The sequence below is a fragment of the Tursiops truncatus genome, unplaced genomic scaffold (genome assembly GCF_011762595.2).
Source record: "Tursiops truncatus isolate mTurTru1 unplaced genomic scaffold, mTurTru1.mat.Y mat_scaffold_828_arrow_ctg1, whole genome shotgun sequence".
In the NCBI taxonomy this organism is placed as follows: Eukaryota; Metazoa; Chordata; class Mammalia; order Artiodactyla; family Delphinidae; genus Tursiops; species Tursiops truncatus.
The window spans coordinates 1-26,509 of record NW_022983426.1 but is presented as its reverse complement, the minus strand read 5'-3'; the positions used below and the strand labels follow the sequence as shown (position 1 = coordinate 26,509).

General features: G+C 38.0%; 1 pseudogene; it reads left to right on the top strand.

Moving 5' to 3' along the window:
* The first annotated feature begins 11,718 nt into the window (after nt 1–11,718).
* LOC101333272 (protein lin-28 homolog A pseudogene) lies at nt 11,719–12,358 on the top strand (annotated as a pseudogene).
* The last annotated feature ends 14,151 nt before the right edge of the window (nt 12,359–26,509 follow it).

The window sequence follows — 26,509 nt, the reverse complement described above, 5'->3', positions numbered from 1 at the left end:
AGATATACCATGTTCTTGGATTGGAAGAATCAACATTGTGAAAATGACTCTACTACCCAAAGCAATCTATAGATTCAATGCAATCCCTATCAAACTACCACTGGCATTTTTCACAGAACTAGAACAAAAAATTTCACAATTTGTATGGAAACACAAAAGACCCCGAATAGCCAAAGCAATCTTGAGAACGAAAGAAGGAACTGGAGGAATCAGGCTCCCTGACTTCAGACTATACTACAAAGCTACAGTCATCAAGACGGTATGGTACTGGCACAAAAACAGAAAGATAGATCAATGGAACAGGATAGAAAGCCCAGAGATAAACCCATGCACATATGGACACCTTATCTTTGATAAAGGTGGCAGTAATGTACAATGGAGAAAGGACAGCCTCTTCAATAAGTGGTGCTGGGAAAACTGGACAGGTACATGTAAAAGTATGAGATTAGATCACTCCCTAACACCATACACAAAAATAAGCTCAAAATGGATTCAAGACCTAAATGTAAGGCCAGAAACTATCAAACTCTTAGAGGAAAACATAGGCAGAACACTCTATGACATAAATCAAAGCAAGATCCTTTCTGACCCACCTCCTAGAGTAATGGAAATAAAAACAAAAATAAACAAATGTGACCTAATGAAACTTCAAAGCCTTTTGCACAGCAAAGGAAACCATAAACAAGACCAAAAGACAACCCTCAGAATGGGAGAAAATATTTGCAAATGAAGCAACCGACAAAGGATTAATCTCCAAAATTTACAAGCAGCTCATGCAGCTCAATAACAAGAAAACAAACAACCCAATCCAAAAATGGGCAGAAGACCTAAATAGACATTTCTCCAAAGAAGATATACAGACTGCCAACAAACACATGAAAGAATGCTCAACATCATTAATCATTAGAGAAATGCAAATCAAAACTACAGTGAGATATCATCTCACACCAGTCAGAATGGCCATCATCAAAAAATCTAGAAACAATAAATGCTGGAGAGGGTGTGGAGAAAAGGGAACACTCTTGCACTGCTGGTGGGAATGTGAATTGGTTCAGCCACTATGGAGAACAGTATGGAGGTTCCTTAAAAAACTACAAATAGAACTACCATATGACCCAGCAATCCCACTACTGGGCATATACCCTGAGAAAACCAAAATTCAAAAAGAGTCATGTACCAAAATGTTCATTGCTGCTCTATTTACAATAGCCCGGAGATGGAAACAACCTAAGTGCCCGTCATCGGATGAATGGATAAAGAAGATGTGGCACATATATACAATGGAATATTACTCAGCCATAAAAAGAAATGAAATTGAGCTATTTGTAATGAGGTGGATAGACCTAGAGTCTGTCATACAGAGTGAAGTAAGTCAGAAAGAGAAAGACAAATACCGTATGCTAACACATATATATGGAATTTAAGAAAAAAATGTCATGAAGAACCTAGGGGTAAAGCAGGAATAAAGATGCAGACCTCTTAGAGAACAGACTTGAGGTTATGGGGAGGGGGAAGGGTGAGCTGTGACAGGGCGAGAGAGAGTCATGGGCATATACACAGTAACAAATGCAGTAAGGTAGATAGCTAGTGGGAAGCAGCTGCATGGCACAGGGATATTGGCTCGGTGCTTTGTGACAGCCTGGAGGGGTGGGATGGGGAGGGTGGGAGGGAGGGAGACGCAAGAGGGAAGACATATGGGAACATATGTTTATGTATGACTGATTCACTTTGTTATAAAGCAGAAACTAACACACCATTGTAAAGCAATTATACCCCAATAAAGATGTTAAAAAAATAAAAAAATAAAAAAAAAAAAATAAAATAAAAAATAAAAAATAAAAAAAAAAAAAGGTAGAATCTAATCCTCCTCCTCTTGAATGTGTGCCAGACTTAGTGAATCACTTCTAATAAATCACATACAATGGAAGTGATGTTATGTGAGTTCTGAGTCTAGATCATAAAAAAGGAAGGCTTCTACCTGTTCATGATCTGGGGGAAACCTGCCACCATGTTATGAGGATACTCAAGAAGCCCTATGGAGAGACTCACATGGAGAAAACAGAGGCCTCACACCAATAGCCAACACCAACTTCAAGCATGGAAGTGGTTATTCCAGCCCCATTCAGCCACCATCCTGATTGCAACCTGAGAGACCATGAGCCAGAAATGATCAGTCAAGATGCCTCTGAGTTTCTGACTGACAGAAACTATGAGAAATAATCAATGTGTTCTAAGTCACTAGGTTTGGGGTAATTTGTTACACAACAATAGGTAACTAATATACATGATCACATTAGCCAAAATCTTGCTAAAGAATGAAAGGTGATATTTTTCAACAGTGGTTTGAATATATGGATGGTTAAAGTGAAGTGGAGAGGAAAGAACACTGAACTAGGACTAAAACAACTTGGATTCTGGTCCCAGTGCAGCCATGAGGTAATTGTGACAAAGACCTAACTTCACACTTTAGTCTCTACTGTCTTCATCTCTAATAAAGAGAGTACTTTCTGGGAAGCCTCTAGCTCTCTGATTTCTCATTCTCTGAAGGCTAATTTGACTCCTGGGTTTATGATGAGTTGTTTCCTGATCAGAACATCATGTATACACATGAACACTTTCTGCCCCTGAGGCGTTTCTGGTAATTCCTTGTCATGCGGCCAACCAGTCTTAAAATCTGTGGATGTATTGGCCAAAACCTACCCCTTCCAACCAGCTTACAGATATACTTGAAATTCCACAATTAAGAATTGATTCCTTGGCTTTGTCTCAGATTAAAATGTACATTCCAGCAAGATCCCTTGTATTAATTTCCTATTGCTACTATAACAAGTTATCATAAACATAGAGACTTAAAACTACACTTTATTACCTTATAGTTCTAGAGATCAAAAGTCCAAAATCAGTCTAGAGGTCAAAAGCCCAAAATCAAGGCGTCAGCCAAGCTGTGTTTCTTCTGGAGGCTTCAGAGAGAATCCATTTCCTTGTGTTTTGCACATTCTAGAAGATCCCTGCATTCCTTGGCTCCTGGCTCCACGTTACTCTAACTTCTACTTCTGTCATCATATCTCCTTCTCTGACTCTGACCCACCTGCTTCCCCCTTCTAAGGACCCTTGTGATTACATGGGACACACCCCAATTGGAAAATCCAGGATAATCTCCCCATTTCAAGATCATTTACGTCACGTCTGTGAAGTTTCTTCTGCCATGTAAGATAACATATTCATAGGTTCTGAGAATTAGGATGTCAACATCTTTGGGGGCCATTATTCAGCTTACTGCTTTCAAATTCTTACTTTGAAGTTATTTATCTGTCACTCTCAATTATGCAAGCCCTAGCCAAGAACTTGAAATTAGTCAAAGAAAGCCTTTAAGACACCAAAATATATTCATAAAGTCCATACAATTTAATCATAAGAGAGCTCCCTCAGGCTGTCACTCAATTAAGTTCAATGAATATAGATAAGGCATTTACTATGTATAATATCATTAGATGCTCTAAGGAATACCAAGAACTCTAAAAATTAGTTCTGGCCTTTTAAAAGACTTGCTATCTAAGAAGTATAAGACAAGTGCATAAATAACTGCAATACAAGGCAAAATGTGGTCACGCTATCTCATCTATACAATATTCAGTAGAAAAGAGAACATAAGGAAGACTACTATCAGATGAAGATTTTAAGGAAAATGTCAGGGGGATTGAGGGGAAGGAAACAAAGATGACACTAAGTATCCATGCCTAGGTAACTAAATAAAATGAGGAAGTCACCATCAGCTTGATTACAGAAGTCAGAATGGCCACAAGGGTGTGGGGGGCTGGTCTCAGGCATGCGATGGGCACGGTGGTTCAAGAACTATTCTAGAATATCTAGATCAGGATACCCAGCAGGTATTTGGAAATAAGATATGCATTTTGGAGCCAAAAAGAGAAGCTAGTATTGGAGATATAAGTGAGAAAGTCGTTTCTACAGAGATAGAAATTGACACTTTGGAAGTAGGTGAAATAAAAAATAAGAGAATTTAAGAGGACCAAAGAAAGAACTTCTAAAAGACAGGAAGAAAGAGAAGAACAAGCAAAGGAAAGAGAAATAGTCAGAGAAACAGGGAAATCAGAACAATGAATACCATAACACACAATTGTAAAGCAATTATACTCCAATAAAGATGTTAAAAAAAAAAAAGAAAAGAAAGGGTCAGCACTACAGGCAATTGTAAGATACCAATGTGAAGGCAGAGTTGGAAGAGAAGCTCACTTTTAGAGACTATTTCCACCATTCAGAGGCAATAAACGAAATAAATGCAAGGGCATATGTAATAGTAAAATAATTAAGAAATTATGAATTTTGACAATGTGCTACCTGTGCTTTTAATAGAATGTATTTAATTATATGTTTATAAAATTTAATTTTTAATAATGGTTGTGTTTAACAACAACAGATAATTCCTAAAAATGTAAATGACTGGCAATTGCAAGACAGAAAGGGCCTGTTGCAGGCTGGCTTAAAAATTCACAAATTCATCCAATAATTCATTCATTCACACTGATTTCATCTCTGCACTTTGCTAGAGCCTGAGTTAGTCATTGAGAAGATAAATATAAATAAGAGACAACCTTTACACTTGAGAATCTCAGGTTAATGGAGAAGACATACTTGCAAACAGACCCTAGAAATAAGTATAATGAATGCTGTAATAGAAATATGTACAGGTCTGACAAGAGTACAGAAGAGGGAATAATCAGTCCTGCTGCACTAAAAAAAGAAGCCATACTCTTTAGCAGAAATTATAATCTACCTGGTAGTAAAACATGACAAATAGGGCCTCTGGCTATGCAGTCAGGTGGACCTGGGTTCAGATACACTTCTGCTGTTTATCAGTATTCAGTGACTAAGTAATCTTCATCTGTAAAATGTGGCTAATAATACCTATCTCACAGGTTGCTGTGAAGACTCTTGGAGATGATGTCTACAAAACATTTAGCAAGTACTCAATACCTAGCTTGCAATACATTACATCAGGTGTTCTTATTTTAGTGGTTCCCCCACTGTGTTCAAATGAAAATGAAGTGCTTGTAGTTTTCTGAGTACAACGTTCTTCTTCAGGGTCTGTGCCTTTGTCTGGTGAATTCCTGCTCATTCTTTAAAATTTAAGGCAGGGCTTCCCTGATGGCGCAGTGGTTGAGTGTCCGTCTGCCGATGCAGGGCACATGGGTTGGTCCCGCGGTCCGGGAAGATCCCACATGCCGCGGAGCAGCTGGGCCCGTGAGCCATGGCCGCTGAGCCTGCGCATCCTGAGCCGGAGCCTGTGCTCCGCAACGGGAGAGGCCACAACAGTGAGAGGTCCGTGTACCGCAAAAAAAAAAAAAAAAAAAAAAAAATTTAAGGCAAACATCTTGCCTCCTCTGTCAAGTTAGTCATTCTCTCCTTGTGTCACCACCACTTAAATACTTCATTGTGGCACCAATCATGGGATAACTTTGAACTGAGGATCCCTTGAGGGCAGGGACCATGTTTTATTCCTCTTGGTTTCCCTAGTCCCTGACACAAAGTAGACACAAGATAAATGATCAATTAGTGAGCATATTAAATAGGAAAAGATAAAAATTTAAGTGAAGGAAAGATGTAAGATTCTAGAGACTTTAAGTTTTTTAAAAGTTCTTGCTATTTGATTGGTAATTCTAACTCAAGGAGCTAATTAGGAAATAATCCTAATTAGAGAAAATGTACAAATATTAAAAGGTTTTTGCAGTGTTATTTACAAAGTCACAAACCATAATAAAGAAGGTAAACATCTAATAATGGAGACATGATTTACATTGAAAATATTTATAACTACTTGACAAAATATTATGCAATCATTAAATATGATGGGTAGAAAAACTATACAATGACAAGGGAACGTGCCAATGATATAAACATATGTGGAAAAAGAAGAATGCAAAATTAAAAGTATTATCTAAATGCACACAAACACACATGCATGTGCACGTATACACACAAAAAATGGTTTGAAGAGAAATACACTGAACTGCCCAATGAAGCTAGTGATTTATTTCCTTTACTGGAGAAGAGACCATCTCAAAATTCATCTTCTACATTTCTATAAATAATGTATTATTTTTACAAAATTTTAAAAATCATAATGTACTATTCAACATGGGCCCCTGAATTTCCCTAGGAATGTTCAGCAGCCTGGGGGCAGGATCAGAGGAACCTGATGGTTGGGCTTGCTCAGAAGTGAAGCAATTGGGGGATCCTAATTAAAGTATTGTGGGGCTTCTCTGGTGGCGTAGTGGTTAAGAATCCACCTGCCAATGCAGGGGACACGAGTTCAAGCCCTGGTCCAGGAGGATCCCACATGCCGCGGAGCAACCAAGCTCATGCGCCACAACTGCTGAGCAGGCACTCTGGAGCCCACGAGCCACAACTACTGAAGCCCGCACACCTAGAGCCCGTGCCCTGCAACAAGAGAGGCCACCACAATGAGGAGCCCGCACATTGCAACGAGGAGTAGTCCCTGCTCACCGCAACTAGAGAAAAGTCCATGCACAGCAACGAAGACTGAACACAGCCAAAAATAAATAAATAAAATAAAAATTAAAAAAAATAAAGTATTGTGGGCTTGGCTCACAACAAGGTCCAGTCTGGGTATGGAAGCATATTAAAAACCAGAAAAGGGTCATGGTCTGAGAAAATGTGGTCAGAGAGGAGACTTTTAAAGCTTTATATCTTGGAAATAGAGTCATTCTGAAAGCCAAGCTGAAACAAATGGATAGCTTTGTTTGGTCTTACTTTAAGACACTATTTTAATAAGTTAATTCATAGAAGCAGTCAGTTGAAGGAGAAATAGTAAACCAGGATGGATGGTCAAAATTGCTGGATACTGGTTCTCCAGCAATGAGAAATAGGAGCTGACTCTACAGAGGTGGCAAGCACAAAGACCCAGAAAAAACTGCAAAAACACGGGGACCCTGGGAAGGGCAAATGATATACATTCATGAAAGATATCATTGCATTACATTGCAGTATGAATTATGGTATAGCAACTTGTACTTGAAACAATGATTCGTATATTACAAACATGAACCTAGTATCTTCCTTTAAAAAATGTCAAAATCAATGGGAAAATGTTAGTGAAAACACTTTGTAGTATGTAAAGTGCTATACAATTGGTCAATTATTATTTTTAATACTCTTAGCATATGAAGATAGTGATACACATAATGCATTTTAAAATGTAGCTATCCAAGACAATTAATTTTTAATTGGCACTTAAAAGTATAATCTTCATTTATCTGGAAATTTTATTTATGTAGAATGCCTCATTTGCTAATACTGCTGAATAAAAAAGACATTATTGTCCCAAAGGGATGATGTCTCATAACTTAGAACAAATGAGTTATTCTGATTCTTTCCAGAGCAAATTTTGAGAGAGTGAACATAATAGCTCGAGGCATCTGGGAGAAGGGATGCCGTAGATGTGGAAAGAAGGAGCAGAAAGAGGCAGTGGGGTTGTCTAAAATAAACTTTCCTTACTCCTCACTTTTGCTAAGTGTTGGCCAGTGAATGGCTGCCAGGCTGCAAGCCAAATTCCAAAAGGACAAGTAAATAAACAGTTAATGCTAGTTATTCTGCAAATTTGCACATGCCACCCACACAAGCACTAAATTAAACTTTCCCCAACTGAAATCAGGCTGCAGGCAAGTAAGAATTGTTATCTATTCCTTCCTCATTAGGTATCCTTACTGTGACTTTGGCTCTGGGGAACTTTTGGTTATCAAGCAAGCAAATAGTTAATTTGAGCCCTTTTTCTTAAGTCAGATCCTTTCCTGACTACAGCAGCTATACTTGCTGTCCTTGAGGAGAAGCTACAGACAGTAGTGTGGTCAGATTTATACTTGTAGAAAAAAACAAGCGCACGTTCTCTGAAATGTCTTAACTTTGACCAGTTTAAACTGGATTTTATTGCTGCTTGATTTCCAGAGGGCCATGTGCCTGACTGCCCAGGGGAATAGATAGTGTTCAGAATGAATATTGAAATACCGAGTCATTATTTGCTCTGGGGGAGTGCCAGAGCTGCCTGCTGCCTGGGTTTTAGGGGAGCAGAATAAAGTGTTCCTATTTTAAAGACCCAGAATAAAAGTATTCTCCGTAATCCTTTCCAGCAAGAACAAAACGAAGCCACTGCAAACAGTGATGAATCAAAATAATATGTATGATGAGAAAGAGCTTTTTTTTTTTTTTCGGTATGTGGGCCTCTCACCGTTGTGGCCTCTCCCGTTTGCGGAGCACAGGCTCCGGACGCGCAGGCTCAACGGCCATGGCTCACGGGCCCAGCCGCTCCACGGCATGTGGGATCTTCCCGGACCGGGGGAACGTACCCGTGTCGGCAGGCGGACTCTCAACCACTGCGCCACCAGGGAAGCCCAAGAGCATCTTTTTATTGTTACCAAAATGTTGGCGATGGGGCCTAGGACCAGTCATTCTAAGTGGATGCCTCACCTCCCTGCCTAAGACTTGTATGCAGATTAAATTAGTAAAAAATGAATGTCAAGGGCAGTTTGAAAAGGGGACAGGGAGTACATTATCAGCCTTCCCAACAACCTCCAGCCTCCTGTCTGAGCAGAAGGGTAACTGTAGACGTGTAAAGCACATGCTTGTTTTAAATCTCACAGCATCTGAGCTGGCACCCTCTGAATGATTAATTTATCAAAGGCAGAGGCAGCTAGGCATCTGATCGGAAGAACGGGCTAAGGCTTCCCCAGGCACTTTTCTGAAGGCTGGCAGTTATAAAGGTCATCCTGCTATCGGAGGAAGTAATTTCACGGGCCAGTGGCGATTCTGCCTTGGGTGATGATAGACAAAGTTGCAACCAGTCATGATATTGGGGATCCCCCACTATGTAGTGATGAAGGAGAGTAATTCTGTTGAATTCTGATTACTTTGGAGGAGTAATGCAAAGAAAACTAATTTTCCCCGTGGAGGTAAATTGTGTACCATTTGAGGTAAATGGCCCTCACCTGAATTGGATCCCAGGCTCCTATTAGGAAAAAATATCCTGTTTTCCTTTCAGAAGGTAGCATTTCACTTAATTATAAAAGTATATCATAAAACATTTTTTTAAAAATAAGGCCCCCTTACCTAACCCCCTGCCCTTGAAGACTACAACATGAAGTTATGGGTCCCTGTTTGGATGGGACCAGATTGGAATGCTGGGTCAGAGTGCAACATTCATGATGTATAAAAGATGGGACTTCTGATTTGAGTGAAAGCCAACACTGGAAGTGTCTGTAACCATAGTAACCAAATCAGAAGCACGTATTAACGTTAAGCAAAAACAACTGGCAGTTTGCCTAGGCATCACTTAGAAGCATTAACTTCCTAAGGTGAGCGCTGCAAATAAAAAGTCTATAGAATGATGGTTCTGCAACAGGCACCCAGTTCAGCAGCACTCATTTGTTCTCCCTGAGAAAACCACTTCACGGACCTGCCACAGTGCTGGGGGCTGCAACAGGGGCTGCAGACATAGAAGCATCTCGTGAGAGCAGGGAGCAGAATCCATTCCTGGACTGATTTCTGAGATTCTGTGCCTCTTTCTTATTGAGTGTATTGCAATTATGGATTTATATCTCCCTAATATTGCCTTTATTGTAATCCAGATGCACAAGTCCACCGAAATGTTGTAATTCCCACTGTAAGTAATATCAGGGTAGGCTCAGACCCTTGTAAGGACAAGGCATTGCCTTCCCATGGAATGTATAGGGTTTCAGGGACCCTACGATGGAATTTTACAGGTCCCCAATCTGATCAGGACTGTCAGCAAGATGTGAGGAACAGAATACAAGCTTTTAGCTTCAGAAGATCTGAGTTCAAGTCTAAGTTCACTCATTTACTTCCTGCATAACTTTGGGCAGCCTGTTTCAGGCTCAGTTACTCTATCTCTCAAATGGGGATAGCTTCCACCTTAATGAGGTCACAGGATTAAATGAGATACTATAGCACAGGGTACTTGTCTTGCCCCATTAGAAATAAGCACTTTTTTGTGTGCCCTCGTAGCCCATTTTATTACATTTATATCTCTTAAAAGGCACCCTGCAGCTTGGTTCTTAATACTTTTACATGTCTAACTCATTAAATTATGAGCTCTTTGAAAGTAGAAATAGTACCTTATATTCATTTCTTGTATCCCTAATCCTGAACCTAGTTTATTTATATGAATTAGCACATTTATATAATTTGTATTATAAGGAGTTCAATAAATACACATTTAACTGAATTTAATTCAATTAAGTTGAGTTGAATTGAATTTGCTATCTTATTTGCTCCTCAACTACCACTTCCAACTGGGAGTATCTTCACTGAGCAGTAGGCAGTGCTGAGCAGCTTGGGCAAGGGGGAATCTGGAATGGATTCAATCAGAGTTTGGGGTGGGGTTGAAGCAGCAAACCATAGCACTGTAGGAGCTGTGTCTGCCATGACTTTCTGTACAGGCTGAGGGAGTAGAGTCAAATCTAAACATTGGAGCCATGCTTATGGTGCCGTTACTATTTTTCTTACCTAGCTGAGATGACCCTTTCAATAGTTTCACTTTTCCTAATTTGTTTCTCAACTTCTAGATCCAGGATGTTTTCTCTAATAAAAACTGTATCCATTGGATAAGAGGTGAAAGATTGGAAATGACTTTGGGGATGAGAAGTAAATTTGTATCATCCTCTTAATACTTATTTTTATATTATGAATTTTTTAGAGAAGATATATGCCCTCTATCTTTCACTGGTGAATCACTGAGATTTTGTATTGGAAAGTGTATTTATAAACTTCAAAAGACTTTACTGAGTTAAGATGCTATTACAAGAATAAAAGTGTAGCATGGGTTCAGTTGCCTCTGTTCCATCACTTTTAACTTAGAGAATTTGTAAACTTGGATTCAGGTCCTGGAGCCAGCTCCTGTGTGCAGCTGTCAGGAATGTCATAGCTGAGTCCAGGTGTTCTGTGGAGCCATCCTCCCATCCCCAGGATCTCCTCTCCATTGCCTGGGCCACCCATTAATTGGATCTTTGCCTGCCTCATACCAATTATGCTCTCAAGCATAGGACAAATCTAAACCAAGTTCCTTTTGGTGTTTTTAGGGGTTAGATATTCTTGACTTTGCAATCATGTGGTACTTCATTATCTTGTATGAGCATTGCTTTTGTGGCCAGCATCACTTCAGGAAGTGCAGAGCACCCTGGCTAAAAGTGAGTCCTGGAGTGTTTCCAGTTCTTCTAAAAGGGAAGTTGATGCTGTAGTAGTATCTGGCATTCCAAACTTTGCAATGCAAGAAATTCTATCTTTCAAAAACAGGGGTCATAATAACAGCAAACACTTCTATAGTACTTTCTATGTGCCAAGAACCATTCTAAATTATTTCTGTCATACCTATTTAGTTAATTCATACTAGGACCCTGTGAGGTAAGTTATTTTTAGTAACCCAATACTATACATAATGAGTCTGGGGTACAGAGAAATAAATGCCTTGTGCAAGGTTATATAGCTATGAAGTAGTAGTGGCAGCATCCGAACCCAGATAGGAAGGTTCCAGACTCTTACTTACAAGGCTATTCATTGAAAGGGGGTGTAGAAAAGCAAAAGACACAAATTCCAAAATCTCATTATAGCAAGTAATTTCAACTATTTCCCCTCATTAATACTCTTTCTGCCTCCGGACTTCTCTGGGGCCAGCAACTGGCCAGCCAGGGGCCCAGGACCCTGGGCTCAGCCAACTGCCATGGGCTCTGGGGTCAAACCAGCAGTTTGCAGGTGGTGGCGCCGAGGCGCCTGAGGAGTCGCAGGAGGATGCGGCCAGGGCGCCCGTGGAGCCGCAGCTGATGCACGGAGCCAGCATCTGTAAGTGGTTCAACTTGCACATGGGATTCGGCTTCCTGCCCATGACGGCCTGCGGGGGATGTCTTTGTGCACCCGAGTAAGCTGCACATGGAGGGCTTCCGGAGCCTGAAGGATGGTGAGGCCGTGGAGTTCACCTTTAAGAAGTCCGCCAAGGGCCTGAATCTCTCAGAGTCACCGGCCCTGGTGGGGTGTTCTTTATTGGGAGCAAGAGGTGGCCCAAAGGGAAGAACAGGCAGAAACGCAGATCAAAGGGAGACAGGTGCTACAACCGGGGAGGTCTAGACCATCATGCCAAGGACTCCAAACAGCCACCCAGCCCAAGAAGTGCCACTTCTGCCAGAGCATCAACCATATCGTAGCCTCGTGTCCACTGAAGGCCCAGCAAGCTCCCAGCTCACAGAGAAGGCCAGCCTGCTTTCGGGAAGAGGAAGAAGAGATTCACAGCCCTGCCATGTTCCCAGAGGCCCAGAATTGAGCCACAGTGGGTGGGGGCTATCCTTCTGTGATTAGAAAGTTTTGAGGAACAGGCATCAATTGGCAGAGTGGAGAAAGTGGGGACAGGGTGGGTAGGGGCAGCTGGCACTGCCATATAACTCAGGCCAGGGTCCATAGCATCACCCCCTCTTCCCTCTATCCAAATACACCTGAGGGCTTTGGGGGGTAACCCTCCTTACATGCCTTATCTGAGTCTCCAACCCCAGAATCTCCACCTTTTGAAAGTGGCCTGGATAGGGAAGTTGTCTTACTCCTAAAGAAAGATAGGGAATAATATTTCCTATGCTAGAGTGAAAAGATTAAGCATGAGACCAGATTGATGGACCCAACCCACAAGCCACTACCTTCTGTGGGAGGAAATATCTCAGGGGTAAGGCAGGGTTTTCCTCATCTTGTCTCCTCATAACCCCCTCCTGGGATACAGTGCTGAGAACTATCCTAAGCAGTGGGTTGTGATGTTAGGCAAAAGGGGTGGTTGAGGGAACAGCTGCAGACCTGCTGCTTCTAAGCTCAATCCCACTCCATTCTGTGCCAATACAATTTTATTTATTGACTCCCTTGGATGACTGTACCTTGGGTCCCACTTTCTCCAGGATGCCAGCTGCACTAGCTGTGTGCGAATGGCGTATCTTATGCATTTTAACTTTTTTTTCATAATATAAATATTCTGGTTTTGTCTTTTTGTCTATTTTAATCTAAGGCCCTCATTCCTGCACTGTGTTCTCAGGTACATGAGCAATCTCAGGGGTAAGTCAGCAGCAGCTCCAGGTCTGCACAGCCAGAATACTTTTTGTTGCTGTATCACCAGAGGGAACAACTATTTGGAGCGTATAACCTATTGAACTACCTCATTTTTGCCAATTAGAGCTGGATTTTCTTCCATAGTGTCCTCTTTAAACCCCTCCATCTTCAGTGTTTCATGGGAGACTAGGTTTTAACTTGGTTGCCCCATGACTGGTCTTCTTCTATTGAAAGACTGGAAATTGGTCTGAACAGGAAAAGGTGGTGCAGAGAGGTTAGGAGAGGCTGGGCCAGGTAAAAGGTGCAGAGAGGGGAAACCAAGATTAGGTAAAGGTCAGCTGTATGTGTGATAAAGGATTCCTGTTCCAGACCTCTAGTCCCAGGGCACAGGACTCTCTGTATATACCAGATCCATCCTTCACTGGATTGGGCTAGGCCTACCATGCACAACAGGGTGTATTGTGGCCCATGCCCATACCATGCAAAGTTTTGTCACCTAAGTGTTTTCTCCTAACATCTTTCTGGTGATGATCAGTAATCAAATGGCAAAAGGAAAAAAATTCTTCCCTTCTCCCTTTCTTCTTTACTCCTTACCATGTTTGTTTACTGAATCTGAATTTTTACTAGGAATTGAACTCATAGTGGAATATGAGCATAAATAATGTTCACAAACAATTCACAGCCTATACAGGACAATAGACATATAAGTAGTAGGTAATGTATTAGAGTAGAAATACAGTATAAAGAAAATTGTTCTTTGCAGAAGCACTGAAGAAGAATGGTTAATTCTGCCTGGAGTTCCAGGAAGACAGAAAGACAAAGAGAAGAAACAAGGATTTGGGAAAAGTTCAGAAGTAGATATGGATTAACTCCCAGTAATTGAAAGTCCTTTCAATTTAATAGGTGTTTACACAGAATCTATTATGAAACCAGCATCATGTTAGCGGCGAAATGAATATGAAGGATAATATGACAAGGTCCCTACCTCAATAAGTGTACAATCTTACTGAGGGGATAAAAGCTGTAAAGTCGTCCCTCAGTATCTGCAGGATTGGTTCCAGGACTCCCTTCGAATACCAAAATCCACAGATGCTCAAGCCCCTTTTATAAAATGGCATAGTACAATCAGCACTTTATATCTGTGATTTTTGACCCACAGTTGGTTGAATCCAGGGATGTGGAACTCACAGATAGGGAAAACAGATTATATACATAAAATTATCAAAAGTCTATGATAAAGTGCCAAATGCATCATGTAAACAAGAAATGCAATAGATGAGAGAAGGGAGCTCTAAGGATGGAGTTAGGCAGTCGCAAAGAATTTCATGGAAATAGGACCTCACTATGTGTGTTCTCTGTACTAACCTCACTATGACTCCATCTTATTTATCTATCTTAATTTTCCCTTCACTGAAACTTTTCCTTTTTGTTACATTTATTTTTATAAACCAATTTAAATCCTTTTTTTTCTTTTATAAAAGTGTAAGGAAGGAAAAGAGAGGGAGGGAGAGAAGAAGAAAGGGAAGAAGCAAAGGAAAAGTGTCTCCATTGGCCTTTGAACATTATGATGCTCTGAGCCATGCAATCCAATAGCATATTGTTATGTAAACACTATAGTAAATCAAAGTGGATAAGAACCTAAGCTTAAGAGCTTGACTTCAGGGGTTCAACTCTCAGCTCTGCCACTTATAGGTGTGTCACCTTTGACAAGTTATTTGTGTCTTGAAAAAGTCTTGAAGAGAGAAGTTGGAGACTATTTTCTATATTTAGATTTTGAAAGTTTTTGTGTATTTTGCTTTTCTGTGCCCCTTATTTCATAAACCACATATTGAGGACCCAGTTTCCTCATCTATAAAATGGAAATAGTAATAGTACTTTCCTTAATGGGTATATTGAGAGGATTAAGTGAGTTAATTACATTAACAAGCTTAGAGCAGCCTCTACACAAAATTATTATTCATTAGTCATTTGACAGTTGTTTCCTGAATATTCACTATATTCCAAGAACTGAGCTACATCTTGGGAATATGTAAATAAACAATTTACAAACCCTATACTCAAGGATTTCACAATCTATCGGGAGGAACACTAAACAAATAATTTTAATATAGCTTGATATTTGCTAAATTAGCTGCATGCACAAGCATATCTTCATATTTTACTTTTACTAATGTAGCATAAAATGCATTAACTTTTTACCAGTTAAAACTGAGCTTGCGGTCAACTGAAACTTCCGGATTTTGTCATATGAAGTATTGCTTATTCAAGTCTTTTCCTTCCTGTACTATGCAATCAAAAATTTTATATAATAATTGTTTTCTGTATTACGTTTTATCTGCTTTAAGCCTATTTTTTTGACTTGTTAGGAATGCTTTAAATCTAAGTGTCATCCCTGCCCTAAGTCTTCCTCCCAGATTTGTGTTATCTGTAGATTTGATGAGCATGCCTTCCACATCTTCACTAGGTTTCTGGAAGAGGACAGACATGGACACAGCCCGTTGGCACCATGAAATAATTCCCTTCATGTTAGTACCTAGTTATTAATCATCTTTTTTATATACAACCAACTGAAATTTTAGCTACTGTGTTATCATTCAGTTTATGTTTTTCCCCAACCCACTCCCTTCCTAGCTCCTAAATTGTGAGCTCCTCCAGGTTAGGAACACAAAACTCTGTGTCCATAGGGCCTAGTATAATTCCTGACATATAACAGATGATCAATAAATAGTTATTGAATAAATGAATGAAACCATCTATTCTATTTGGTTTGGGTTCAAGTTTTTTCCAGGATATTCCTTTGCTAAATTGCAATAACTATTCCAGGCCAAGTATGTGATCACCCTTTGGAATCTATTAAGTTATGGGTTATTAATAATAATAATTTTAGACATTAACTTAAGAAAGATAGTGTAATGTTCATGGATAACAAAGAGAAAATAGAGCTTAACTTCTGTGTTACTTCTGCCTTTTCAAGGAAAATTATCTCCATGATGAGAAAGATACATTAAAATGGATGAGGTAGATTCAGAGATTCTAAGAAATCATCTGGCTGCTCCCAATCAGTTCAAGTTCCTCAGCCAGGGATTAAAGCCAGGGAACTCAGAAATCTTGCAAGCAAAATCATTGTGTTCATACAAGTGAGCTCTAAGAGAAGTAGAGAAGGGGTCTTAAAAGACATAGTAAGAAAGGTGAGTAGCATTCTAGTTTTCTAAAGGGGAAAGAAAGTGAATTGGCATTTTGGTTTTTTTTGTTTTTTGGGGTTTTTTTTGCCATACGCGGGCCTCTCACTGTTGTGGTCTCTGCCGTTGCGGAGCGCAGGCTCCGGACGTGCAGGCTCATCGGCCATGGCTCACGGGCCCAGCCGCCCTACGGCATGCGGGATCCTCTCGGACCGGGGCACGAACCCTTGTCCCCTGCATCGGCAGGCAGACTCTCAACCACTGCGCCACCAGGGAAGCCCTGTTTATTTTTAATTTATTCTCTTTGTCCAAATTTGACATCAAGGTTATTTAATATTGTAAAATGACTTGGGAATTTTTCTATTGTCTTGAAGACTTTGTATAAAACTAAAATGATCTGTTTTTTAGAGTTTTGTAGAACTAATAAAATCATCTGGTAAGATGTCTTCAATCAAGGGAGGTGGTTGATTACTGATAGAATATTTTTTTAATTACAGGACTATTTAGGTTTTCTATTTCTCCTTGAGGAATATGGTCATTTGGTATATGTTTAAATTTTATGAGCAAAATGTAAATATATTATTCTTTCACTAAGTCTGCTATATTGTATTATAACCACTTTTTATTCCTAAGATTTTGTTTGTTTTACCTTTTTTATGATCAGTTTCAGCAGAGGTATGTTTATTAATTTTTGGTTACATTAATCTAAATTATTATATATTTATGCTCTGTTTTTCTAGTCTCTACTTTTATTATCTTATTACTTTTACTTTCTTTAGATTAGCTCTGTTGTTCCTTTTCTAACACAAGATATACCCTTAGCACATCCAATTTCACTTTTTTTAATGAAGTATTTAAAGCTATAAAATTCTCTATGCCCCCTATTTTAGCTATATCCCACACATTTTAAATTATGTTATTTTTGTTATTATTCAATTCTAAGTGTTTGATAAGTTTTGGGGAGGTAAGATTAGTTTGTACTTTAATTACACTCTAGACACATGATATAATCTGTATGATACTGATCCATTGATAGTTGAGGGTTTTTGTTTTTTGCTTTTGTTTTGCCTAAAGTGTGGTCAATATCTGTAAATGCTCCATATCTGCTTGAAAAAAACATAGTTCATCCTCCTTATTTGCAGATTCCACAGTTGTGAATTCACCTACTCACTAAAATGTACTCGTAATGCCAAGATCAATACCTATGGTGCTTTCACAGCCATTTGTGAACATGCACAGATCAGTGAAAACTTTGAATTGCACAATGTGTATGTTCCCAATTGACGTCAAACTAGGTGACATTCTGCCTTCTTATTTCAACTCCCATAGTCTGTCTTTTCACTGTCCACTTAGTGTCACGTTTTTGCATTTTAGTGCTTTTTGGTGGTGATTTTTCTATCTAAAACAAGCCTCCAAGCACAGTGCTAAAGGACTGTCTGGTGTTCCTGAGGGCAAGAAAGCTGTGATGTGCCTTAAGGAGAAAACATGTGTGTAAGATAAGCTTTGTTCAGGTGAAAGTTATAGTGCTTTTGCAATTGAGTTCAAGGTGTATATTAAATAAGGTGTCTTTAAACAGAAACACACATAAAACAAGACTCTGTATTATTGATCAGTAGATGAAAATGTCATGATCAGAGGTTCTCAGAACTTAACCGTGGAAGCCTCATAGATAGATAGCCTCATCCACCAGAGGGCAGACAGCAGAAGCATGAAAAACTATAACCCTGCAGCCTGTGGAATGAAAACTACATTCATAGAAAGATAGACAAGATGAAAAGGCAGAGGGCTATGTACTAGATGAAGGAACAAGATAAAACCCCAGAAAAACAACTAAATGAAGTAAAGATAGGAAACCTTTCAGGAAAAGAATCAGAATAATGATAGTGAAGATGATCCAGGACCTTGGGAAAAAAATGGAGGCAAAGATCAAGAAGATGCAAGAAATGTTTAACAAAGACCTAGAAGAATTAAAGAACAAACAAACAGAGATGAACAATATAATAACTGAAATGAAAACTACACTACAAAGAATCAATAGCAGAATAACTGAGGCAGAAGAATGGATAAGTTACCTGGAGAAAAAGAATGGTGGAATTCACTGCTGTGGAACAAAATAAAGAAAAAAGAATGAAAAGAAATGAAGACAGCCTAAGAGACCTCTGGGACAACATTAACTAAAACAACATTTGAATTATAGGGGTCCCAGAAAGAGAAGAGAGAAAGAAACGACCTGAGAAAATATTTGAAGAGATTATAGTCAAAAAATTCCCTAACATGGAAAAGGAAATAGTCACCCAAGACGAGGAAGCGCAGAGAGTCCCATGCAGGAAAAACCCAAGGAGAAACACACCGAGACACATAGTAATCAAACTGGCAAAAATTAAAGACAAAGAAAAATTATTGAAAGCAACAAGGGAAAAAAGACAAATAACATACAAGGGAACTCCCATAAGGTTAACAGCAGATTTCTCAGCAGAAACTCTACAAGCCAGAAGGAAGTGGCATGATATGCTTAAAGTGATGAAAGGGAAGAATCTACAACCAAGATTACTCTACCTGGCAAGGATCTCATTCATATTCGACGGAGAAATCAAAAGCTTTAGAGACAAGCAAAAGCTAAGAGAATTCAGCACCACCAAACCAGCTCTACAACAAATGCTAAAGGAACTTCTCTAAGTGGGAAACACAAGAGAAGAAAAGGGCCTACAAAAACAAACCCAAAACAATTAAGAAAATGGTAATAAGAATATACATATCGAAAATTACCTTAAACATGAATGGATTAAATGCTCCAACCAAAAGACACAGGCTCGTTGAATGGATACAAAAACAAGAACCATATATATGCTGTCTACAAGAGACCCATTTCAAACCTAAGGACACATACAGACTGAAGGTGAGGGGATGGAAAAAGATATTCCATGCAAATGGAAATCAAAAGAAAGTTGGAGTAGCAATACTCATATCAGATAAAATAGACTTTAAAATAAAGAATGTTACAAGAGATAAGGAAGGACACTACATAGTGATCAAGGGATCAATCCAAGAAGAAGATATAACATTTATAAATATATATGCACCCAACAAGGAGTACCTCAATACATAAGGCAACTGCTAACAGCAATAAAAGAGGAAATTGACATTAACACAGTAATAGTGGGGGACTTTAACACCTCAGTTACACCAATGGACAGATCATCCAAACAGAAAATTAATAAGGAAACACAAGCTTTATATGACACAATAGACCAGGTAGAGTTAATTGAAATTTAAAGTACATTCCATCCAAAAACAGTAGATTACACTTTCTTCTCAAGTATGCATAGAACATTCTCTGGGATAGATCACATCCTGGGTCACAAATCAAGCCTCAATAAATCTAAGAAAATTGAAATCATATCAAGCATCTTTTCTGACCACAATGCTATGAGATTAGAAATGAATTAAAGGGAAAAAAATGTAAAAAACACAAACACATGGAGGCTAAAAAGTACATTACTAAATAACCAAGAGATCACTGAAGAAATCAAACAGGAAATCAAAAAATACCTAGAGATAAATGATAACGAAAAGACGACAATCCAAAACCTATGGGATGCAGCAAAAGCAGTTCTAAAAGGGAAGTTTGTAGCTATAAAATCCTACCTCAAGAAACAAGAAAAATCTCAAATAAACAACCTAACGTTACACCTAAAGGAACTAGAGAAAGAAGAACAAACAAAACCCAAAGTTAGCAGAAGGGAAGAAATCATAAAGATGAGAGCAGAAAAAAATGAAATAGAAACAAAGAAAAAATAGCAAATATCAATAAAACTAAAAGCTGATTCTTTGAGAAGATAAACAAAATTGATAAATCATTAGCCAGACTCATCAAAAAAAAAGAGGAAGAGGACTCAAATCAATAAAATTAGAAATGAAAAAGGAGAAGTTACAGCAGACATCACAGAAATACAAAGCATCCTAAGAGACTACTACATGCAAATCCATGCCAATAAAATGGACAACCTGGAAGAAATGGACAAATTCTTAGAAAGGTATAACCTTCCAAGACTGAACTAGGAAGAAATAGAAAATATGAACAGACCAATCACAAGTAATGTAATTGAAACTGTGATTAAAAATCTTCCAACAAACAAAAGTCCAGGACCAGATGGCTTCACAGGTGAATTTTATCAAACATTTAGAGAAGAGCTAACACCCATCCTTCTCAAATGCTTTCAAAATATTTCAGAGGAAGGAACACTCCCAAACTCATTCTATGAGGCCACAATCACCCTGATACCAAAATCAGACAAAGATACTACAAAAAAAGAAAATTACAGACCAATATCACTGATGAATATAGATGTAAAAAGCCTCAACAAAAGACTAGTAAACAGAAACCAACAACATATTAAAAGGATCATACACCATGATCAAGTGGGATTTATCCCTGGGATGCAAGGATTCTTCAATATACGCAAATCAATCAATGTGATACACCATATTAACAAACTGAAGAATAAAAACCATATGATCATCTCAATAGATGCAGAAAAAGCTTTTGACAAAATTCAACACCCATTTATGATAAAAACTCTCCAGAAAGTGGGCATAGAGGGAACCTACCTCAAATAATAACAGCCATATCGACAAACCCACAGCAAACATCATTCCCAATGGTGAAAAACTGAAAGCATTTCCTCTAAGATCATGAACAAGACAAGGATGTCCACTCTCACCACTACTATTCAACATAGTTTTGGAAGTCCTAGCCATGGCAATCAGAGAAAAAAAAGAAATAAAAGGAATACAAATTGGAAAAGAAGAAGTAAAACTGTCACTGTTTGCAGATGACATGATACTATACATAGAGAATCCTAAACTTGTCACAAGAAAACTACTAGAGCTAATCAATGAATTTGGTAACGTAGCAGGATACAAAATTAATGCACAGCAATCTCTTGCATTCCTATATACTAATGATGAAAAATCTGAAAGAGAAATTAAGGAAACATGCTTATTTACCATTGCAACAAAACGAATAAAATACCGAGGAATAAACCTACTTAGGGAGACAAAAGACCTGTATGCAGAAAACTATAAGACACTGATGAAAGAAATTAAAGATGATAACAACAGATGGAGAAATATACCATGTTCTTGGATTGGAAGAATCAATATTGTGAAAATGGCTATACTACCCAAAGCAATCTACAGATTCAATACAATCCCTATCAAATTACCAATGGCATTTTCCACAGAACTAGAACAAAAAATCTTAAAATTTGTATGGAGACAAAAAAGACCCCGAATAGCCAAAGCAGTCTTGAGGGAAAAAACTGGAGCTGGAGGAATCAGACTCCCTGACTTCAGACTATACTACAAAGCTACAGCAATCAAGACAATATGGTACTGGCACAAAAACAGAAATATAGATCAATGGAACAAGATAGAAAGCCCAGAGATAAACCCATGCACCTATGGTCAAATAATCTATAAGAAAGGAGGCAAGGATATACAATGGAGAAAAGACATCTCCTCAATAAGTGGTGCTGGAAAAACTAGACAGCTACATGTAAAAGAATTAAATCAGAACACTCCCTAACACCATACACAAAAATAAACTCAAAATGGATTAGAGATCTAAATGTAAGACCAGACACGATAAAACTCTTAGAGGAAAACATAGGAAGAACACTCTATGACATAAATCACATCTTTTTTGATCCACTTCCTAAAGTAATGGAAATAAAACCAAAAATAAACAAATGGGACCTAATGAAATTTATAAGCTTTTGCACAGCAAAGGAAACCATAAACAACATGAAAAGATAGCCGTCAGAATGGCTCATGCAGCTCAATATTAAAAAAACAAATAACCCTATCCAAAAATGGGCAGAAGACCTAAATAGACATTTCTCCAAAGAAGACATACAGAAGGCCAAGAAGCACATGAAAAGCTGCTCAACATCACTAATTATTAGAACAATGCAAGTCAAAACTACAATGAGGTATTACTTCACACCAGTTAGAATGGGAATCATCAGAAAATCTACAAACAACAAATGCTGGAGAGGGTGTGGAGAAAAGGGAACCCTCTTGCACTGTTGGTGGGAATTTAAATTGATACAGCCACTATGGAGAACAGTATGGAGGTTCCTTAAAAAACTGAAAATAGAATTACCATATGATCCAGCAATCCCACTACTGGCCATAAACCCAGAGAAAACCATAATTCAAAAAGACACATGCACCCCAATGTTCATTGCAGCACTATTTACAATAGCCAGGTCATGGAAACAACCTAAATGCCCATCAACAGACAAATGGATAAAGAAGGAGTGGTACATATATACAATGGAATATTGTATATATTGGGTCATTTGTTGAGACGTGGGTCATTTGTTGAGACGTGGATGGATCTAGAGACTGTCATACAGAGTGAAGTAAGTCAGAAAGAGGAAAACAAACATCGTATATTAATGCATATATGTGGAACCTAGAAAAATTGTGCAGATGAACCGGTTTGCAGGGAGAAATTGAGACACAGATGTAGAGAACAAACGTATGGACACAATGGGGAGAAAGCGGTGGGAGGTGAGGGTAGTGGTGTGATGAATTGGGCAATTGGGATTGACATGCATACATTGATGTGTATAAAATTGATAACTATTAAGAACCAACTGTATAAAAAAATAAATAAAATAAAATTCAAAAAAAAAGAATGGATAAACAGCAAGGTCTTACTGTATAGCACAGGGAACTATATTCAATATCTTGTGATACACCATAATGGAAAAGGATATGAAAAAAAAATGTATATATAGGTATAACTGAATCACCTTGCTGTATATCTGAAACTAACCCAACTATACATCAATAAAATTTAAAAATTTTAAAGTAAAAGAAAAGAACCTTGTATTTCTCCTAGGACCAATGATTCAGTATTCACTAATTAAGTGTTGCTGGAACTTTACAGAACAGAAGTACCAAGAGTAATCAGAATCAACCATATATACACTATAATTGTTAGGTAAATATTTCTAAATATACATATTATATTTTCTAAAAGCAAGACATGGCCATAGTGTCAAAAACATGGTGGACCTCAGGCTCACATGATTCTCACTGCAAAGGACCTCAGTATAGTGAGGGAGCAGTCCCGGGGCATTTCTTCAGTGCTATCTCTTGATGTATAGGTGACTAAAATACACACACACCACCTCCACCACCACCACCACCAACAACAACAATTTGTAGGTGACTTGAAATTGGAAGAGAGAGCAAATATATAAAGTGAAAGAGTTAGAATCCAGTTCCCAAAGGTTTCAGGCCTGTGATAGATTTTTTGGAAACTATCATGACATTAAACGCAAGCCCCTTTGTCACCAGGAGATTGCATTTCATAAGGATGGACTAGGGATGGAAGCATATGGGGGCCTGAGATAACAGGCCCCTTGATAAAGTAGATGCCCTTGCTGACTACAATAAGCCACAGCTGTTAGGTTAATTTTCTTTTCCAAAAATAAAACTTAGGTGGGACCAACCAAAGCCTAATCAGCCATTCCATGGAAGAACTGCTGAAAACAGACTGACTTTTTTTCCCAAAACATCATTAAATCGTCATGTGCTTTTCCAGTATTTCCTTTCCCATCACTTCTAACAAGCAAGATGCATTTTTAAAAAAAAATGGCTCAATAATCAAATGTTCCTTTCATCTTCTTGTTAATTTAGAACTGTCAAAAGCCAGTGTTCATGACATTTCAGTCCATTACATGGGAGTGATGATCCACACGCTGAAACTGGCTGATATCAAATAGCCAGATATGAATGGAAACTTCTGCCAAAGGATTAAGTAAGCAACATATGGGTAAGTGGTACAAAGGGAGAGTGATGGAAGTTGGTTTAAAGATACCTTGTGAAACTGACTAGTGTTAAGCATTTGAAACTTTCTAGTATCTTTAAATAATCTGGATGACAAAGCACTTGCCTACAGATTCTGACTTTGTAGGATTAGAAGAGGGCTATTTATCATCAGCTGTGGTACAGTCCTGCCCCCTGTGCTCTCCCCTAAACAGTCACACAAACCTTAACATGGGAGAGACTAGAAAGGATTCCAGGACTGTGTTTTGCCTATAAAACTAATTTATAACATTTATCTTGACAAGAGTGGCTGAAGACAGCCCTAATACCTAATAAGAGTTATTTAGCAAGTGTCATAAGACCCGATGGTTAAATAAATCACTTATACTGAAAATTAACTTTCTACTCCCCCAGGCATCTATTTCAAACCTTCTCTTCTCTCTTCAAATCTCTAATTTCTCCTCCTCTTCCTCCTTATACCTAAGGATCTTACCTTATACTTCATAGAAAAATATAAATCCAGTAGAAAAAGAACCACCTCGTTGCCTAATGATCCTTCTGCCAACCTCCTTACACCTTCAATCTTTTCCCTTCTACATAAATTTCTCCCTTTCTAATGGATCATTCTCATTGACATACAAACATGACTTAATTAACGTCTTCTGTCTTAAAAAAACAAACTGGACTCCCTTGATTCCACATTTCTCTAGCTCCACTCTTTCTCAGCTTCCCTTAGCAGCAAAACTACTCAAAAGAGTTATCTATGCTCCTTTCTCTACTTAACCTGACTCTCATTCACTTCTTGACCTCCTCTAATTGTGCTTTTGTTGCTGCTACTCATCAGTGACATAACCTGGTCAGCGTCCCAATTCTCCATTTTCATCTTTTGTGGCTTCTCAGTAGCATTGGATGTGTTACTGAACCTCTTTTTCTACACATCTTTCATATCACAATCACTTGATTTTTCTCCTGGTAAGATCCTCTACTTCTACCAAATTTTAAACATTGAGAATATATGGGGCTGTGTCCTCCACTCCCTAATCCTCTCTGTCTACACTCTCTAGGTGATCCCATCCAGTTCTATCTGTTTTAAGATAAAGACTGAATTTTTAGCTCTAGTCCAGGGATTCTTAAATTTCGGTGCCATGAACATCTCTAGCAGTCTGATAAAGCCTAGGGACCCCTTCACAGGAAAACATTTTTAAATGTATAAGTAAAATACAGACTATTATAAAAGAAATACATTGTGCTGAAACACAGTTAGCAAATACAAGAAAATAGATTTATGATATTATAATAAGAGGTACTACTTCTTTAACTCATTGAGTAATATGATATAGCAGAAAGTGTAATAACCACGATATATAATACCAATGCAGTAGTGAGCATAAACTATATTCAAGATATCTGTATTAATTGTAATGAAATATGAAAACATCTCATTTTTACTGGTGACTAAATCACAAGCATCAATAATATTATTGTGGTTTGTTGTCTACAAACATAATGGATGGGAATACTAAATTTCAATAAAAACCAAACTTAGTAGTAATAAGATAATAAATGATGAAGTGGGATTTATTATTGGAAAACAAGACCAGTTCACTATTGGGAGAACGAATAACTGTAACTTACTACATTAAAGAATAAAGGAGAAAGTTACGTGATCATCTCAAAAGATTTTTTAAAAGGATTTGATAAAATTCAATATCTATTTATGATATAAAAATAAAACTCTCATCAAACTAAGAATAGAAAGACATTTTCTCAATCTGATAAAGGGCATCTTTCAAAAAAACTACAAATAACATCGTACTAAATGGTGAAATACTGAACCCTTTCCCAACCAGAGAGAAGAAAAGAATGTTTACTGTCATCACTTTTATTCAATGTTATTTTGGAGATCTAGCAAGTGAAATAGTCAATAAAATTTTTTTAAAAGGCATAAATGTTGGAAATGAATGAATATAACTGTTTTAATTCACAAATGATTGACTTATATAGACAATCCAAAGAAATCTACAAAATAAATACCAAAACTGATAAGTAAGTTTAGGAGGGTCACAGTACACAAGGTAAAAATACAAAAATTAATTGCATTTCTGTTTACTAGCAACAATTTTTTAAAAATTAAAAATTATTCCATTTAAAATAGCACAAAATATGAAACGTTTAGAGATAAATTTAACAAAATATGTACTGAGACTTATAAAATAAAAGACACTAAAATGTTCTGAGAAAGTTAAATAAGACCTAAATAAAGGTAAAGGTACCCCATGCTCATGGATTGAAAGAGTTGAGATTATGTATTAAAAGATTAATTCTAGTGTCCTTAATTGATTTATAGGCTCAATGCCATCTGAATT